This window comes from Prosopis cineraria, unplaced genomic scaffold (assembly GCF_029017545.1).
Source record: "Prosopis cineraria cultivar Desert tree isolate PC_DT_omini unplaced genomic scaffold, ASM2901754v1 PC13, whole genome shotgun sequence".
Classification (NCBI taxonomy): domain Eukaryota; kingdom Viridiplantae; phylum Streptophyta; class Magnoliopsida; order Fabales; family Fabaceae; genus Prosopis; species Prosopis cineraria.
The window spans coordinates 24,361,803-24,382,561 of NW_026555344.1; the positions used below are offsets into that span (position 1 = coordinate 24,361,803).

At 33.4% G+C, this 20,759-nt stretch overlaps 1 pseudogene; it reads left to right on the plus strand.

Moving 5' to 3' along the window:
- Positions 1-4,654: 4,654 nt before the first annotated feature.
- Positions 4,655-12,739, plus strand: LOC129291786 (putative receptor protein kinase ZmPK1; annotated as a pseudogene).
- The last annotated feature ends 8,020 nt before the right edge of the window (positions 12,740-20,759 follow it).

Sequence of the window (20,759 nt, forward strand, 5' to 3'; positions counted from 1 at the left end):
CATTAGTTCATTTTGGGATCCTAAACTTTCAAATATGTTTTAAATTGATTTAGTAGATTGTGTGGAAGGTTGAATAGTAATGTTAGTGTGGACATTACAAACCTACTCTATTTTTTCACTTGTTTGAAAAGAAAGTTAGTTTAGGGATAATGATACCCCACAGTGAGAGAATTGGGGAAACCGTGACCAACAAGTGAGTTAAAAAACCTTGGCTAAATAGCTTCTCATGCATGGATAGGTAGGGTAGTCTCATCATATGGACAAACTTATTAGGAAATAGCCCAAGGTTTTGTGTTAGAGGTATAAGGAGAATCTAAGGGAGGTGTGATCATATATATTGTGATAAAAAGGTATATAATTGTCTATGTTGTGACCATTATGATGAAATATTATGATTAGCTTGTTTCAATGTGAAAATGAGTTATCATATTGCCGTTTCATGACTATATGCTATTGATGATGAAAAATGCAAATATGTGTTTTGAACATGCTAGATTGATATGAATATGACAATTGATTGCCACTTACATTTAAATTAATTAGCATGTATTCGTATAAGTTAGACATACATCGATTACTGAGTGATTATTCTCACCCCTCTCTTCAATATTACAAGAGCTAGCTCGTTGGGACTAGACTGAGGGAAACAATCTGAGGCTTAAGATTTCTATCCTAGAACTGTAGGTCTCATTTATTTTGAGTATTATGTGTATAACTTGTTTGGATATTGCCAACTAGGACAATTCATATTTACTAACTTGCAATAAGCAATTGTTAGGCTAAGTTATGTATTTTGGGCCTTAGATTGTGTATGCATTACCCATGAAATTTAGAAAGAGCCAAAATACTAGTGCAAGTAAGAAGTGAACAATTATTTGATTGATGTTGAATGTATGATGATTTATGAAATTGAGACTCCCCTTTCTATTTTTTTTCATTAAGGCGTTGAGTATTGAAAATGTATTGAATTTGTTAATTGTATGATATGGTGTATTCTACAAGTTCATTATAGTCTATTAGGTATGGTCTAAAGTGTAATTTAGGCTTTTAGCACTTGGTTTGAAATTAGGGCACTCAAATTGTGTTTGAAATGTGAAAAGGAGTAATTGGATAAAAGGGTGTTTGATTTTTGATTAAGAAATAATTTAATTATAAAATCAGTGTCATTAGCTAAATCTAGGAGAATGCTCTCTGTAGATACTTAAATCACCTCGATCGGACGTGGGATGGAGAAAAGGAACACGTCGGAATCTCATTCCTATTGTTGTCAAATGATAGCAACAATGTTGTCAAAATTGTGCAATCGCCATGGCGCATGTATCACAAGTTGCGACACGCCTCTGTTTTTCTATGTTGTTTTGTTGTTTTCAAATAGTTTGCAAATGCTTTGACCCCTTTTTGGATTTACATGCTTCTACATAAAACTTCTACTCTAATTTTGACTTGTAAATGTGATTTGACATGTTTTGAAAGCTTTGAAAAGTTGGGATCTTTATAAACTTGATAATCCATTCAGATTAATCCCTTAATTACCTTGATTTTGGAGTTAATTAGGGATTAGCAAGAGAGGCCTTATAAATGCCACCGCCTTCACTTTCTAAATCATATGTGCATGAACCAGTTTAGAAAAGGGGCTTTAAAAAGAATATTTTGTACTAGTGTCAGGTATAATAATTGATTTTCACAACTTTTGATTGGGTTATCAGGTACAATAGTTTTGGGTTATCAATGTTTAAATTAGAAGAAAGATCCAACAACTTGTTATCAATACATTCTTAAACCATAAGCAAAAGTGGGAGGGACAAATCAAAATAACTTGGATTGAACTTTATATGGATCATGATAGCAAGACCACTAAACCATTTACAATGCCTAGTTGTGGATTTAAAGTTATCCATAAAGGATTATACTACTTAATACTCAATAGGAATTTCTTTATGTTGTCCCTTAAGACTCACACATTGCAAGAATAAAATTGAAAGTTTAGAATACAAAATGTTTTTTTTAAACAAATTTTTTAGGAAAAATTTTTCTTTCACCCTCAAAATTATTTAACTAATTAACAATTAATATTGGTAAAAAATATTACTATAAGGCAACATTACACTATTTTTTAAACTTTTAGAATAACATAATGCTAATCAAGAGCTAAGATATTAGTCACACCTAATGGAATTCAAGACAAATTTGCCCTTTTATCCTATTAAAAAAAAGATAAATTGACACTATATACTCATGTTAAAATACTTAGATCCCCACATTTTTCAGGCTAACTCCTTCGCTGTATATGATTATTATATAAATAAAATCAATGTTTTCATTTAATTCCAAGACACATTCTTTTATATAATGAATAATACAACTGTGAATGTATGATTAGATTTTGCGTAGTATAAAAAAATATATTTAATTTTATAAGAATATCAATAATATTTTTTAAAAAAATTAACTTTAATCATTTAAAGATTAAACTTATTTGAAATAATTTACAAATTTTACTTCATATAATTTAATGTTAATATCATCATCATATATAGAATATTAAGACGCAAAAAATATATAAAGTATTATATGAGGAGCTACCTGCATCCTTAATTTGAGTGCGACTTTGCATATCAACCTTAAAAAGCAGTGCAAAAAACCTTAATGTATAATGGACGTTAGACATCTATTAAGTAAAGGCTATGGGTTCTACACCTTATGTCACGCGTCAATAATTTAAGAACAAATAATTATGGTGCCTCAAGACTTTATCACTTTATTTAGCCTCATCAAGTTAACATGAAAACACATATGTTTAAATTGATTCGAATTAGCATAAATTAATTTTAGGTACAACATTTTATTTTTTAGCACATGACATTTACATAACCCAATTCAATTTACAACCTCTTTAAAAAGTACCTGACATGTGATATATATAAATAAGTTAATAGAACGGATGTGAATGGGCCAAATGTTTTGTTTAAAGGGCATTTTTCTCTTTTAATTATTTGCATAAAAACGTTAGATATCCTAAATAATTTGTGGTGTAATGTTCTTTTTTAATAATTAAAAATAGTACCATGTTAACTCTATCATTAATAAAAGATAATTTTTTATTATTCACAGTTATCTTTCTAGAAACAATCTTATTACCAAAAAAAAATCTAAAAATCATAAATAAGTACCCTATATGAAGTTAATGCCGATTAGGCCTATTAAATTACAAATAAATATTAAAAGATAAATGTTATTTTTACCATATAAAAGATCAAAATGTTATTTTGACCAATTACTTGACAGGCTAATGAATGATTATCGAACCATTATTATAGATATAACAATGGTAATTAATTAAAAAAATATATTTGGTTTAATAAATCTTATCAAAATATAAACAATATAATATTTAATAATTTTTATCAGTGTTATTGCCGGCAATGATAATCTAATAATCACCTCCTAGTTAGCCAATGTGGCTAGTCAAAATGGTATTGTAAAGTAAAAGATTTAATTAATATTAATTTTTTATCAAATCATTTAATATAATTTTTTAGATTTTGTCTATAATAATATTTTAGGATAATTAACGGTTAGAAATTTAACTTTTTTTAACCATAGTAACAAAATTATATCAGTTTTAAATGTTAAAAGAGAAAATTAATTTCATCACCAAAAAAATTAAGAGACTTGTAGGTATAATTGAGGGAGAAAAATTTCATATAACCCAATTTTAATTTGGACGGTGAAAGAGGAGCATTACCGACATATGGATATTAGGAACTTTATTATGGATTCTTCAAGTATCTGAATTATGTGGGTAAATATGCAGATCATTGTGCAGAAAGGCGTTTAACTTGGGTGCTCATCGCTCATCGTATTGGGTGGCAAAATCTAAATTTAAATTATCCAAATTTAAAGTTTTACTCTTTATTTTAATTTTATATTATTAAAATAAAATTATAAGAAAATTATATAAATATATTCCTCATCAATATGGACAGATGTAATTTAGAAACTTCAATTTAATATTAAATTTTAAATTAACTATCTAAATTTACACTGAATAGTCCAGATTTAAAACTTTAACATTTAATTTTTTAAAAAAATATTTTTAAAAAAGTTCTCATCAGGAAATTATTTTTACTTTTAATATTTTATTTATTAAAATAAAAATTATATAAATAATTAATATTAAATTTAGACTGTTCAGAATATATATATAGATAATCAATTTAAAAAATTATAAAACAATTTAATAGTAAAATAACTATCCAAATTAAATTGTACTGTTTAGGTTAATTATGAACATATTTATTTAAAAATTTTATAAATTTTTATTTACTAAATATAAATATGAATATGAATTAAAAAATATGGACTAAAATCTGGATCGTCCCAGATTTTTTTTCTAATGCAAGAAACGGTGCCCCTGACCAACGTGAAAGTGGGTTAAATTACCGTCAAAGTAGAAAGCGTCTGGAAATTAGCAAATTCATGGATGGTGCGGGAGAGTGACCGTTTCCTTTCTTTATCTCCTTTTTTTTTAATTTTATTCATTCATATTATTTTATTAAATATTTTTTAAAAAATCATAGAACAAGTGAATGGTTGATACGAGAAAAGTTGAGAGAAATAGAGATAAAGAAATGGAGACACCTTCCAACTGGTGTGAAACGAGGAACGCAGCCACGCAGGGGACCACCGCCGAATATAATTAATCGGCCTCCGCGTGTTCAATGAAAATTCTGGTTAACTAAATTGACTGGAAAAATCTGCATAGCCACCTCTCAGCAAAGCTAAGCTATCTATCTACCATGGTGTTTTCCAATCTCATAATGCTCTTCACCTCGGCTTTTCCTTTACCGTGTTCATCGTCTTTCTCCAGAAATTTGCTGTCAGTGGAGAATCCAGAACACGTTATCAAATCAAGAAATGGAAATTTCACTGCTGGGTTCTATAGCATCGGTGATAATGCCTATGCCTTTGCTATCTGGTTCACTGAAGAACCAGCTCGTCGCCAAAATCTGACTGTCATTTGGATGGCGAATCGCGACCTGTTGGTAAACGGAAAAGGCTCAACACTTACCCTCCATAGCAGTGGAAATCTTGTGTTGAACGATGCAGGTCAGGTCAATGTTTGGGCCACGAACACGACGTCGTCGAGGTCTCCACAGTTGATTCTTAAAGATAATGGTAATCTTGTTCTTCTTGAATCCCCTAATCATGTTCTGTGGCAAAGTTTTGATTTTCCAACAAACACCCTCGTCCCTGAGCAGAGGCTAACTAGATACACTAGCCTTGTCTCCTCCAAAAGTCAGACTAACTCCTCCTCGGTTTCTATTACTTACATTTGACGATTATAATATTCTTCATCTTGTCTACGACGGTCCCAATCTATCGACTATTTGCTGGCCACCTCCTAGGACAAACCGACGGCAAGTCGGTAGATCTCCTTACAACGCAAGTCGTATTGCGTTTCTCGATCTGCATGGTGCTTTCATTTCAACTGATAACTTTACTTACAGGACATCAGACTATGGTCTTGTACTTTAAAGACGATTAACCATTGATAGTGATGGTAACATCAGGATCTACAGTCGAAGAAACTGGACAGAGCAATGGTATGTTTCATGGCAAGCTTTTTCTGCAGGTTGCGAGATTCATGGCATTTGTGGAGAAAAACAGTTTTCTGCAAATATGAACCTTATTTTGGTCGAACATGCTTATGTCTTCCGGGTTACAAGTTCAAGGATGAAAGTGACATGTCACTTGGGTGCGAACCAGAGTTTGATTTGTCATACAACCCAGAAGATTCTCTGAAACGAAAAGAACAGAACGAGCTGAAACGGAAGGCACACACATAATGGAGCAGAAACGGAAGACACACACATAATGGAGTATAATAAACTCTTTGTAACCTTCCCTTAATTTCTGTAACCTCCCTTTAAATTTGTATGGTTCAGTTTCACGAATTCTAGGACTATAAATAGGATCCTTGTGGCTGTGTAAGAGGCAGACTTGAAAAGAATAAGAATTGCTTGTTTTCATTTGGTTTCTGTGCCATTTTTGGTATTAGAGCTGGTCCAAAGAGCGAGAGAGTGAGTTATAGTTGAGAAAGTACGCCGGAAAGAAGAGGAGATTCAGAAGAGGAGTCCCTGACTTCTTCGCATTTTGCAATCCAGGCATTTTCTCGGAAAAATAACATCACCATCGTGCTCAGGAGGTCCGAAAACATGGAACAAGAGGTTTCCCGTCATCGGAAAACACCACACGTGCCGTCACGCGCCGACGTCGTAAGTCCACGCGCCTCGCCGCCGATCCACGCGCCGTCACGCACCATCCGGAGGTTGAAGACGCTGTCGTCAGCTGCCACGTCAGCGATCTGATCGGTCAGCCCAGTAGTGTTCTGCCACATGTCATCGTCACCACGTCACTATACCCAGTCAACCAAAGTTTCAGAAATTATATTTTTGCCCCAACTCTTTCAGTAATTCCAAATTTGCCCCTACTTTTTATGAAATTTTATATTAACCCCCAAATTTTTTCGAAATTTCATTTTAACCCCTAAATTTTTCTAAAATTACACTTTTACCCCTTTATTTTACCTAAATTCCATTTTAACCCCTATATTTTTTATAAATTGCAATTTGACCCCATCATTCTTCCAAAATCTCTATTTTACGCCCTAGATAGTCTAAAATCCTCATTTTGCCCCTAGCCTTTTGAAAAATCTTACTTTACCCCTATATCCTTCAATGTTTCCATCTGCACCCCAGTCTTTTCCATATCCCTAGCCTTGACACTTATCCAAAGTGCCTCCAAGACATAGACATGTGCACAAGGTTGAGATAGAAAAGATGAGACGTAGGATACGAGAGTTGGAAGCCACTGTGGAATTGCAGCAAACTCTATTAAACAATAACAGAGAAAACTTAGAGGGAGATTTGGGAAGCAGTAGTTTGTCATCTACTGACAACCGCCGCCACCCACGATAACAACAATTCTGCCCTAATGACATCAAGGTTGACATTCTTGAATTCGAGGGAAGGCTCCAGCCAGACCAGTTTGTAGATTGACTGCAAACTGTTGAACGAGTATTTGAATACAAGGAGATTCCAGATGTGCAGAAAGTTAAGATTGTTGCCCTCAAACTCAAAAAACATGCTTCTATTTGGTGGAAAAACCTCAGACGGAAGCGGAAACATGAGGGAAAGCACAAGATTGAGACCTGGGAGAAAATGAAATGCCAGCTCACTAGGAAATTTCTACCAGATCATTACCACCAAGATAATTTTATCCAGCTGCAAAATCTTCAACAGAGATCTTTATCTGTAGAAGAATATACTAGGGAGTTTGAACAACTCATGATGAAGTGTGACATTCAAGAGAAGGAGGAGCAAACAATAGCTTGGTACCTTGCAGGCTTAAACACAGATATCAGTTGTCCAGTCCAGCTTCAGCAATATTGGACCTTGGATGATGTCATCTATCTAGCCATGCGTGTTGAGAAGCAAATGCCCAAGAGATCCACTTTCCAGCCTTCGTCCTCTAAGGGTTATTCAGAAGGCTGTAAGGCAGAATTTCAGCAGACCAACTCCTCAAGCAGGCCATAACCTACTGCTATGTGCAAACCACCATCCAATGCTGCCAAGGAATCTGGTTCTAAGGCAGTCAAATGCTTTAAATGCTAAGGATTTCGCCACATTGCTACAGACTGTCTTACTCGAAGGGTTGTCACCATTAGGTAAGGATCAGGGTATGAAGCACTTGAAGAAGATGAGGAGGACGCTGAGTTCTATGGCACTGATCCCGTATATGATGAGGAGGTCACACCTGCTGATCAAGGAGAAGCATTGGTGCTTAGATGAAGTCTGCATACAACAATAGTCAAAGAAGAACCTTGGCTACGACACAACATTTTTTACACTCGTTGCACAGCCCAAGGAAAAGTTTGTAATGTCATCATTGATAGTGGAAGTTGTGAAAATGTAGTATCTAACTACATGGTAGAGAAATTGAAGTTGCCAACACAAAATCATCCGCAACCTTACAAGCTTCACTGGCTCAACAAAGGGAATGAGGTAAAAGTTTCTAAACAATACCTTATGACCTTTTCTATTGGGAATCGATATTGTGATGAAGTTTTATGTGATGTTATTCCTATGGATGCATGCCACCTTCTCTTGGGGAGGCTATAGCAATATGACTGATATGCTATGCACAATGGGCGAGCGAACACCTATTCTTTTACAAAAGATGGTGTCAAGTTCACACTAGTGCCTTTGCCACCCAGTGAGATTAGCCAATCTTCAAGGGAATCTAGTGTCTCTAAATCGTTAGTGTCTTTGATGACTAAGGAAGAATTTAAGGTGTTGAAATCTGAAGCCCAAATGATAAGCTTTATTCTGGTGTTTGAGGTGAACAACGAGACGGCCAATCCACCTGGAGTCATTTTGCTATTGTCAGAATTTCCAGATGTAATATCTGATGAGATACCAACAGAGTTGCCTCTAATGCGAGACATATAGCATGCCATTGACTTCATTCCCGGAGCAGTCATTCCTAATAAGCCTGCTTACAGGATGAGTCTCCAGGAACATGCCGAAGTCCAATGACAAGTTGAAGAGTTGTTGAAGAAAGGGTTAGTTTGAGAAAGTGTCAGCCCTTGTGCTGTACCTATTCTTCTAGTACCTAAGAAGGATGGGAGTTAGAGAATGTGCATTGACTACCGAGCCGTCAACAAGATCACTATTAAGTATCGGTTTCCAATACCTCAGCTTGATGATATACTAGACTAGTTGCATGGTGCCACTATTTTCTCCAAAATTGACCTTCGTAGTGGGTACCATCAAATCAGAATTCGGAATGAGTGGAAGACCGCTTTCAAGACCAGAGATGGCTTATATGAGTGGAATGTGATGCCTTTCGGGTTAACAAATACTCCTAGCACATTTATGCGCCTGATGAATCAGGTATTGAGACCTTTCATTGGTAAATTCGTTGTTGTGTACTTTGACGATATTCTTATTTATAGTAAGAATCAAGAGAAGCATTTAGATCACTTGCAGCAAGTTTTGCAAGCCTTGTGTGAACAGAAGCTTTATGCAAATCTCAAGAAGTGCACCTTCCTCACCAGTGAAGTTGTGTTCTTGGGATACATCATTACCGCAAAGGGTGTTCGCATTGATACAAGCAAAGTTGCAGCCATTGACTGCTGGCCAATTCCAAAATCTATCCAGGAGATTCGAAGCTTCCACGGATTAGCTTCTTTCTACAGGAGGTTCATCCGTAATTTTAGCTCAATTGCTGCACCACTTACAGACTGCACCAAAGGAGAGAAGTTTTAGTGGACAGAGCAAGCTCAGAAAAGCTTTGAGGAGCTTAAGAAGAAGTTGACCGAAGCTTCAGTCCTAACTCTTCCTAATTTTGACCAAGTATTTGAGGTTAGCTGTGATGCTTCTAACACCAGCATTGGTGCTGTCTTAAGCCAGGAGGGCTATCCCATTGCCTTTTTTAGTAAGAAGCTCAATGATGCCAAGCTCAGATATTCTACCTATGACAAGGAATTCTATGCCATTATCTGAGCTCTTCAATATTAGAGTCATTATCTCCTGAATAAAGAGTTCATAACTTTTTCTGACCATAAGGCTCTCAAGTATTTAAATTCCTAGCAGAAGATCAATCACAAACATGCTCGTTAGAGTGAACTCTTACAGTCTTATCCATTCCTTATCAAACATAAGGTTGGAACTCTGAACTCCGTAGCTGATGCCCTTAGTTGTCGCCATGTGCTACTTATAATACTACAAACTAAGGTTATTGGATTTGACCTTGTCAAAGAGTTGTATCAAGATGATCCTGATTTCCAAGGAGTGTGGGAAGCAACTGTAAATCAACTTTTCCACCCGTTCTACAGACACGACAAGTTTTTATTTCAAGAAAAAAACCTCTGTATTCCACAGGGTTCGTTGAGAGAAGCCATAATTTGGGAAGCACATGATGGTGGATTAGCTGGACATTTTGGACGGGATAAAATAGTTGAGCTGGTGAAGGAGAACTTTTACTGGCCTCGACTTGAATGGGATGTCAACAGGCATATATAAAGATGTAGAATTTGTCACTTGGCTAAATCCAAGGGTTAGAATACCGGACTATACATGCCTCTACCAATTCTAGAAGCACCTTGGGAAGATATAACTATGAATTTTGTTCTGGGTTTACCACGAACTCAAAGGCAAAAAGATTTTGTCATGGTAGTTGTGGATCATTTCTCAAAAATGGCCCATTTCATCCCATGCCAAAAGACCAACGATGCTGTTCAAGTAGCAGACTTGTACTTTAAGGAGATTGTGCGTCTTCATGGCATTCCTAAAACTATCACTTCTGACCGTGATGTGAAGTTTCTTAGCCACTTTTGGCGGACGCTATAGAAGAAGATGGGAACTAAGCTCCAATTTAGCAGCGCTAGTCATCCTCAGACAGATGGTCAAACTGAAGCTATAAATAGGATTCTTGGTAATCTTCTTTACAGTTTCGTGGGGAAGAATTTGAAGCAGTGGAATCTTATTCTTGCTCAAGTTGATTTGCTTATAATAACTCTGTCAATCAAGCAACTGGGAAGTGTCCGTTTGAAGTTGTTTATGGCACTCGTCCCCTTAATCTACTAGACTTGAGCCCTTCACTTGATAAGCAGCAATATAACTTTGATGCAGACCAAAGGGCTAAGGAAATTAAGAAGTTGCATGAGTAAGTCCGCGAGTGAATCCAAAAGCAAAATTTAAGATACAAAGCTCAACGTGACAAGCATCGAAGACAGCAGACTTTTAAGGTAGGAGACTTGGTTTGGATACATCTACAAAAGGAACGATTTCCTAAACAGCCAAACACCAAGTTGTCCCCAAGAGCTGATGGTCCGTTCAAAATAGTTCAAAGGATCAACAACAATATTTACAAGGTGGAATTACCTGGTTCTCATGGTGTATCTGCCACCTTCAATGTCGCTGATCTATCTCCGTACGTTGATAAAGATGATGAATTTGACTCGAGGGCGAGTTTTGCCCAACCCATGGAGGATGAAACGGAAAGAACAGAAACGAGCTGAAACGGAAGGCACACACATAATGGAGCAGAAACGGAAGACACACATATAATGGAGCATAATAAACTCTTTGTAACCTCCCCTTAATTTCTGTAACCTCCCTTTAAATTTGTATGGTTCAGTTTCAATAATTCCAAGACTATAAATAGGACCCTTGTGGCTGTGTAAGAGGCAGACTTGAAAATAATAAGAATTGCTTGTTTTCATTTGGTTTCTGTGCCATTCTCGCTTTCTGTATATACCTAATGGAGATTTCTACGGGCATGACCAAGGGGAATACCGTAACATTACGTTTAAGGAATGTAAGAATCAACGTTTGAAGTCACGCGAATGCAAGGGGTTTCAATATAAACTTGATCTTTCCCAGTTTATATGCTACCCAAAATTCCTTTTGGTCAACGGCAAGCTTTCCGCTGCTTTCAAGGGAATTTTTTACTTGAGACTCCCTAATTCAAGCTCATTCACTCTTCAAGAACTCAATCCCAAGTGTGACCTTGTTAAGCCTGTAAAGCTTGAGAGAGTCTGTCTCAAGACAAGACAGTGTTTTAATCAAAGTGTTACTCTGGTTAATTAGTGTTAGCAATTGGAGGCTTTGAACTTGCATGCGTATTTCTCTTTTGTTGTCTGACATGGAAAAAGTCTAGTAAACAGCACAACTATGATCATCTCGTGGGATCCAAGTTAAGAAAATATAGATACTTAGAGTTGAAAGAAGCAACAAGGGGTTTCAGTGAAGAGATTGGACGGGGTGCTGGAGGAATTGTATACAAGGGTGTGTTAAAAGATGGACGAGTGGCTGCAATCAAGAGACTCAAAGAAGCAAACCAAATAGAAAGTGAGTTTCTTGCAGAAGTCAGCTTAATAGGAAGGCTTAATCACATGAGCTTGATTGACATGTGGGGATATTGTGCAGAAGGAAAGCACAGACTGTTGGTGTTTGAGTACATGGAAAATGGCTCTTTAGCACAAAACCTCAAATCCAACAAGTTACTTGATTGGAGAAAGAGGTGTGACATTGCTCTGGGAACAGCAAGAGGACTTGCGTATCTTCACGAGGAGTGCTTAGAGTGGGTTACTGCATTGCGATATAAAACCTCAGAACATACTTCTGGATTCAGATTATAAGCCCAAGGTTTCGGATTTTGGACTGCCAAAGCTTCAAAACAGAAACGAACTCAACAATCTAAGCTTCTCAAGGATCAGAGGAACGAGAGGATATATGGCACCAGGGTGGGTTTTCAACTTGCCAATAACTTCCAAGGTTGATGTTTTATAGCTACGGATCATCGTGTTGTTGGAGATGATAACAGGAAAAAGCTTGAGGGTTGATGGACCGGATCACTCACATCATGGGACGCTAGTGACATGGGTGAGAGAGGAGAAGAAGAACAGAAGAACAGAAAACAAGACATCATCATCATCATGGGTGGAAAAAATCATTGATCCGACAGTTAAAGGAAGTTATGAGATAAAGTCAATGGAGATTATAGTGACAGTGGCATTAGATTGTGTTGAGGAAGACAGAGATGCAAGACCTGCAACGAGCCATGTTGTGAAGATGATTCAAGGCGTGTATTAGTATGATAATGATTTCCTTTAGATTGATGTATCGAGTATAAGGCTTGTTGATGACTTGTTAATGTATCGTGTGTAGATGAGGCAAAAGAGGCAATACACGTGGCGTCATGCATGTATGTTTGTGGACGGCCTTGTTAAGACCGAGGTGTCCTTGATAATAAAATAATACAAGGCTTCATTTTGCTTTGTACTATTTTCTTTCGCCAACTGATCAATATCCTGGTTCAATTAATGAGACATATATAATAGCAGTCTGCGATGCCTGGACGAAGCTATACTATAAATTGAAAGTAAAGGGAGCCGCACAGTGGTGCTCATCGTCAAACAAAATCTGGGCCATCCAGATTTTAATATGGTCCAAATTTTTTTAATTTTAATTTCAATTTTAATTTTAAATTTATATTTTACAAAAATAAAATTTATAATTTTTTTGATAAATATATATTCATCATCAATTTGGATAATACTGATTTAATTTGAATGGTTCAATTTAATATTATAATTTTTATAAATTGATTATCTAGATGTACTTTGGACATTTCAAATTTAATATTAAATTTTTATCTGCAAGCTCTAGATTTAAAATTTTTATTTTTATTTTATATTTATTAAAATAAAAAAATTATTTACAAATTTAATTTTAAATATGTGTTGTTCAGAGTATATTTAAATAGTTAATTTATAAAAATTATAATATTAAATTGAATTACTCAGAGTCTCAGATTAAACCAGTACTATTCAGATTGATGATGAATATATTTATCAAAAAAATTTATAAATTTTATTTTTATAAAATATAAAATTGAAATTAAAATTGAAATTGAAAAAATTTGAACCATCCAAATTAAAATTTGAATAGCCCAGATCTTATTGGACGATGAGCACCACGGCTGAAACTGGTTCCAAAGTAAAGTAAACTTAAAAACAAATCCTTTTTTTTTTTTGTTTTTTGCCAGTAAAAACAAAATAGCTATCCAAGAGTTTCGAAATTTATCACGGTCAAGATCCAGCCACCTTGAACGAGGAATTGCGGGTCCTAAGAGTTCTTTTTTTTTTTTGGGGGGGGGGGGGGGCGGGTCTAAACGGGTCTTCAGAGTTAAGACCCAAGCAAGAGACAATTCTTTTAATAAAGCTGTGGCAATCCAATCAGTTGCCAAATTTGCTTCCCCAAAAACCTATGTGAAATAGCAATTCCTGGTAAAAGGCCCCTCATATTGGATTAGGATTTATGTATTGTATGGATTGATGAAAATTTAGATTTGAATTTAAGCAAAATTCTCTATTTTGATACATAAAAATTAAAATCTATTTTTTTTTATTATAGTTCACTTATAATTTCAATTCACATATATACCCTAATTATTTAGAATTTCAATCATGTTAGTCCTATTGTTCTCTTTGCATTTTTATTATTAGTGCATCTGTCACTCTCACTTCTTATTTGATATCTTATTCTTGTCTCTTATCAATTAAAGAAAAAAAAAATTATTATTTTTAATTTTCGTTGTCACTTTAGCGATATCATTCTCTTTGCATTTTTATTGTTAGTGCATTGTTGGGTAATCCACACTCTGTAGATTGAGCCCAAATAAAAAAGTCATAGGGATTCATTTAAATAAAGAGAAGTCTGGGTTAATGAGGGTAATAAAACTAGGCCTCTTATGAAATATTCCCCTTGTTAAAACTGAACTTTGGTAGGAGCACTTTTTTAAACTTCCCGCACACATCCAAGAGGGATGTATGGTGAGTGCAGCGCGTTTGATCTCTCTCTCTCTCTCTCTCTCTCTCTCTCTCTCTCTCTCTCAATTTTCTCCAAAAAAGCTCTCTGCATCTTTTCTTTCCGTGTCTTTCGTCTCTCAGTGCATTTGTTGTGTGCTCCTGAACCAAATCCATATCGTGATTTTGTTCCCACATACTTCCTTACATTGGAGCAACTCAACTCAGTCAGTCTTTCCTCCTCCAAATTCTACCATTGGTAGTGAGCTATGCTTGTTGTAACATCTCAGTTTAAATTTTAATAGTTAATTTAAGTTAATAAAAATTTTGAAGATACTTAGATGTAAGTAAATTAATAATAAATGATTATTAGATCTAGATATAATTTTAAGTTAACATTTTTAAAAATTATTATTATTATTAGAAAAGAAGAAAAAAATATAACAGAGAGAGAGAGACTGATAAGTAAACAAAAAGGAAGAAGGAAGAGTGCAGTTGAAAGAAACGGAAATATATCCATTGTGTGCAAGTGTGTATATGTATATGTGAAAAAAAAAATTATATTAAAATTTTATAAAAAAATTAATTACTGTAAGATTTATCAATAATTAAACTAAATTATATTAATAATATAATCAATTATCAATATAATATAATTTAATTATTAATTAATTTTATAATAATTAATTTTTTTATGTGAAACATGATTTTAATTCTCATAAAAACTCAGAGGAAAAGAAAGCCATGAGTTTCGTAGAGGAGGATAGATATTAATATATACATATAATAATGAAAGAGAAAAAAGGGGTGGAACCCGCACCTATTTTTTAAAATATCACCACCTAACTCCTTTTTCATTGCCCTTCCCTATTTTCACGTGCTCCTCGTTGGAAGTGGGGTCTCTCCACTTCCTTTTTCTCCATTTCCCTTCACTTCCCCCATCCTCACCATTTATTAATTTTATCATTTAAAAAAATTGTTTAATAAAAAAATTTGAATGGTGGGGATGGGGGAAGTGGAGGGAAAGGGAGGGAAAAAAGTGGAGAGACCCCTGGTTGCACCTCGTTCCGCGATTGAGAAGCTCAGGGAAAAGGAAAATAGTGTGCGCGCGAAAATGGTAAGAGGAATCTGATTCAAGCTTTATAATAGAATATTTTAAATGAAGTTTTAAATTTTTTAAAATTATATAAATATTTTAAACAATTTTCTGATATAACTCCTTTAGCTTGTGTTTGGATAGGTAAATTTAAGTTGAAAATTTAAATTTAAAATTTTATATTTGAAATTTATACATTTTAAATTCATTGTTTGGATGAAATAAAAAATTTTAAATTATAATATTAAAATTCTTTGCTTAGATCTTAAGTAAAATTCTAAATTTTAAATTGTATATTTGAATTTCAAAGTAATTCGAACAACGTTGACAATCCAATCATAGTCAAAGTCGACAATTTAAATGACCAACTTCCACCAAAATCAGACCACTGGTTGTTGGAAATTATACCTTAGAATCAATCATTATACTATGCACATTGTTATTTAATGAATTTCTCTTTTGTTATCATATCAATAACATGTTCACTATGATAACTGTATCCATGAACAAACTATAGTGATTGTTTTAAATGTTCCTAGTCGATCATCTATAAGGGATTATAGATGAAACAAGACTAGTATGACTTTAATTAATTATAGAGATACAAATTAAAATCATAGGCACTTGAAAGAGTACAAGGTGCTGGATCGACTTACTATGAGAAAGTTGCATGGTACAAGTCATAAACTTATCTCATATATAATTATATCACTAAACCCTTTGACCTAAGATCATCATGGATTCCTACATGATAACTACTAAACTTTAACCTAGTCAAAAGTCACCTTTGAACGGGTGATCATAAAGGCTATGATTGAGTTTAGTGATATTCATGCAGAGGAATATGAGTGGTCAAAATGAAATTCATCCCTCACATTAAGTGAGAGATATTATCGGGCCTCTCGATGAGTGAAACTGAAAAAATATATGGCCATACTAAAATGAAATCGGGTTTTTCATTGCTACAATTAGTCCACTCAAAGATTGAGAAAGTAGTGGTCAAGTACAAGAGAATAACAATTTTATGTTTCACACTTGATTGAAATATCACGTGACAAAAGTGATGTGGTATGGTTGCATGATAAATTACATTGGATCATTGATCCCCATGTGAATGGGATAGTTGCAATGTCTTACTAAAGGTCACTTGTGACTTGTGAGCTAATAGCGTAATTAACCTACTACCAACTTCATATCGGCTTACATGGTCACACACAAGAACAGCTCAACTTGAGCTATAATGTCCAAGCTCATTAAATCTAAAATATGTCTAGATTCAATGAATGTAATATAGAGTAAATGAATTATATATATATATATATATATATTTGAATATTTATTTGATAAATATTTATATATATTTATATGAAATAAAAAATAAAAAATATAATTTTATGTATATATACAAATATATATATATATATATATTTAAGTTGATATATCATATTCAAGTGTGTATATATATATTATATTATATTGTGTTAATTTTTAATTAAATTTTATATGATAGATTAAATTTGATAACTAACATGATATGAAAAATATCATATTAGTTTTATAGTTTGAATTTATAAGATAAATTTAAATTAGACATGATATTATAGATTTTATTTATGAGATAAATTTAATCTAAATGTTGGTTGGCTCTTCAAGAGGAAGGCAGAAACCCTAATATATATATATATATATATAATAGATACAAGGGAACGTGCAAAAGAGAGAGTTTGAAAAGTTCTGACAGTCAAACACTTTGAGAGCCATAAAATACCATAGAGAAAGAAAAACCAATGTTCAAAGAAGAACGGACACTGAGAGCACTAGTACGCTATTCGAGTTAGAGAGTTGTTTGTGTGAATACTGGTAGAAGGAAAAGATTTATATTGTTAGCTCCTGAGATCCAAACTCTTAAAGAGAATACACATCAAATTTGAAGAATTAAAAGGTAACTCTTCTATCTACTTTTACTTGAACGAGTTCGTTCAATTCATATCAGGATAGAGATTTTAAAATTTTAATCTTTCATTGCACCTCCCTATCCAACACTAGCACCTATCGAGATTGAATTGAAAACTTTCATCTAGATCATATCATTGGCAATGATTGGGACCAGATGGCTAACTTTTATTGAGAGCGCATCGTTAGCACCGAATGGGACCTAACCACAAGCCCATGGGACTACTGATGCCAATAAGGGTTGGAGTGGAGGCTTTGACTAAGATCGGATGGCCGACTTCTATGAAGACCTAATTACCTACACCAATAGGGACAAGATTGCTGGTGACAACTAAGACAGGATGATTAGCACTGACTAGGATTAGACAGTCGGCTATGACCATGATCAAATAGCCAAATCCTACCTTAATCAGGTTTGAGGACTTCAATCGGGACCAGATCAACAACCTCGAGTGATACCCAATCATTGGTTAAGCCCAATCCTAGTCCACACTAGCGATCTTGTCCCAATCTGTGTCAGTGGTTAGGCCTTGATAGAAGCTGGCTGTTTAATCTAGTTTGATGTTGACCATTTAGTCTCAGTTGCCAATGGCAACTTAGTACTGGTCATTCGTGGTGGCGGTATGCTCTTGGTCACCATCAACAATCTAGTCCTGTTCGGTGCCACCAAAAGGCCAGTCAAATTGTAAAGAGATTGATGCATGATTTAAAATAATAGGGGTTTAGAAAGAGTTTCAAATTATAAAGAGATTAAGGTAAAACTTGAATTTTAAATTCAAATCCATACATCTTAAATTTCCCAAACAATGAATTTTACTCAAATCAAAATAAAAATTTAAATCCTTATACATCTAAACATAACATTAGTTTCTGATTTTGTAATGGTGGAAAATGTAGAGTTTGGAAGAGGGATGAATTTATGATAAATAAATGTAATTGTTGAAGTTATTAGTATTATAATAAATTTTTTAGAGTATAAATTTATTGTGAAATTTAAATTTGAGGCTTATGGGTTAAACTCTAAACTTCTATGGGTAGATTTTTCTTAAATATAAAAATATATGTTGATTTATTGAAATTTAGACAACTATTTGAAAAATTATTATGGCTATAGAATGATAATTCTAGACTAAATTTACAATTTTTGAATACTTTTAAATGCAAATTTATGAAATGAAAAGAGAAATTTTGATAATAGAAATTGATTTAAAGGTTAATTTTAGTTTATTAACATTTATTGACGATTAAAAGAGGAGTTAGAAATTTTACTTGAGGATCCTAACTCTAGGTTTATATTAATAATGAGATTAAAAATTATCTTATATTCTCTAAATCTATTATTAGGGTTATTTTATTAGTTTCAATAATTAAAACTAATATTTATAAATAATATAGGAAAAACATAACTTTAAGTCTCTATACTTTACTCTTGCATTGTTTCGCTATTGGTCCTTGTATTTTTATTATTTTTTTTGATTTTAGGTCCCTCCAAAGTCCTCATATTTTGGTCATGGAAGGACCTAAAACAATAAAAAGTAAAAGAATCAAAAACACTGAAAAAAATATAGAGATCAATAGCAAAATTCAAGCAAACTACATGAACCTAAAGTGTCACACTCCGGTACTAATGATATGACTAGTATGGAATCTGAGATAAACTCACATTCCATAAGCCTTAATTATATAAGATTAAGCTAAAGTATCGATACTTAATTTATATATAATTATAAGGTTTAAAAAAATCTTGAATATTTTGTAGAAATTTTTGCAGAGACTCCCTTGTAATTTGGACCTCCCAAACTTTTCACAATAACAAAACTTGTTAGTCAGTTTAGTAAAAGTGTTTAGCTCCACACTAGTATATTATTTATCAGCAAAATAAAACTAGAATCTAATTATAGTATACATGGAGCACTAAAGTATAACCTAATAATACGATATAGTTTTCACCCAAGAGATGATCAAAAGGTGCTTTCATTGTCCAAAAAGCTATGAGACCTCTCAATAATTAGTAGAAGGTGTAAGATCAGCTACAACATTTGAGATCAAAAAAATTTTCAGTGAGTAGCGTTTCAATTAGAATTATAATTAAAATAATTATGGAGATAAAACTAATAAATTTAGTCTAAAATAATTTTATGAAATAATGAAACTTATACTTGAATTAGCAATAAAGATCAATTCTTTTTCAATAATACATTAAACAATACTAATAGCATAATATAAATTTATCAAGATTTGTATTGCTCATAGAATATAATAATTTCAAGTAATGACACAATTAGGTAAATTGCTTTTAGAGAATTTATAGAAATAATAAATTTTAATTTTAAATTTAGGATAGCTTTATTAGAATGAATAACAAGCGTGGACGTAGAGTCCATGAGGGCAAGTAACTAGTCAAACGCAGCTGAAAGCCACGAAACGAACGCGACAGGAGCTACGAATTAAGTGCAGGCATGAAGCTTACAAAAATAGGCATAAGTACGATGCTCACGAATAATTGTCCCTCTGTTCCACATGCGTTAACCATCACATGAGACTAGCATCTCCTATAAACACCCAACTAGCTAGGCATACCATGGTACACCAAGGGCTAAAGAAACTACTATTAGCAGCCATCGTTCTAAATTCAATCCCCTTAATTAAAATCAAGCGTATATGGAGTTGAAACATTTATTGAAAACCATTCTTTTCAAGACATAACATTCAATTATAAAATTTTCTATTCAATTTTCTCCATGCATGAATCGTCCTATTAATAACTATAATATAAATAATAAAATTTAAACAATAGAAATGTTTAGAATAAATATTCAGTTAATAAGATATTGGATTCAAATGTTTTTTTAACAATAACATAATTCTTAATGAATATAAATGAGATTCCACAATAAACTAGTTCATATAAAAGTGAGGAAAGTAAAAGAATAGTATGAATGCTAAAATTAGAATTTACAAAAATATTTATACAACTTATAAAGGAATAATGTAAAAATTTTAAACAAAGAAATTTTATAAACACTTTGTAAGAAATTATTTGGAATACTACTCACTCACCCAAGAGTTTTTTAATAATCTTAAAGCTTGCTTCACTTCAAATTGTCACTTAATTCTAAGGGTGCTATTAATTTCATGACAAGTAAATGACAATCCTACAATCAGTTATTCACTCTTTTCTTAATGTAGGAAAGTATTTAACAACCTCACTAGAGTAAGAGAAGACCTTAACAAGTGGTATCTATCCCTAACAACGTAACAACAATTAAATTTTCAAGCAATAATCAAGATAGCACTATATTCATTAAAGTTCCAACTATATTTAAATTAATC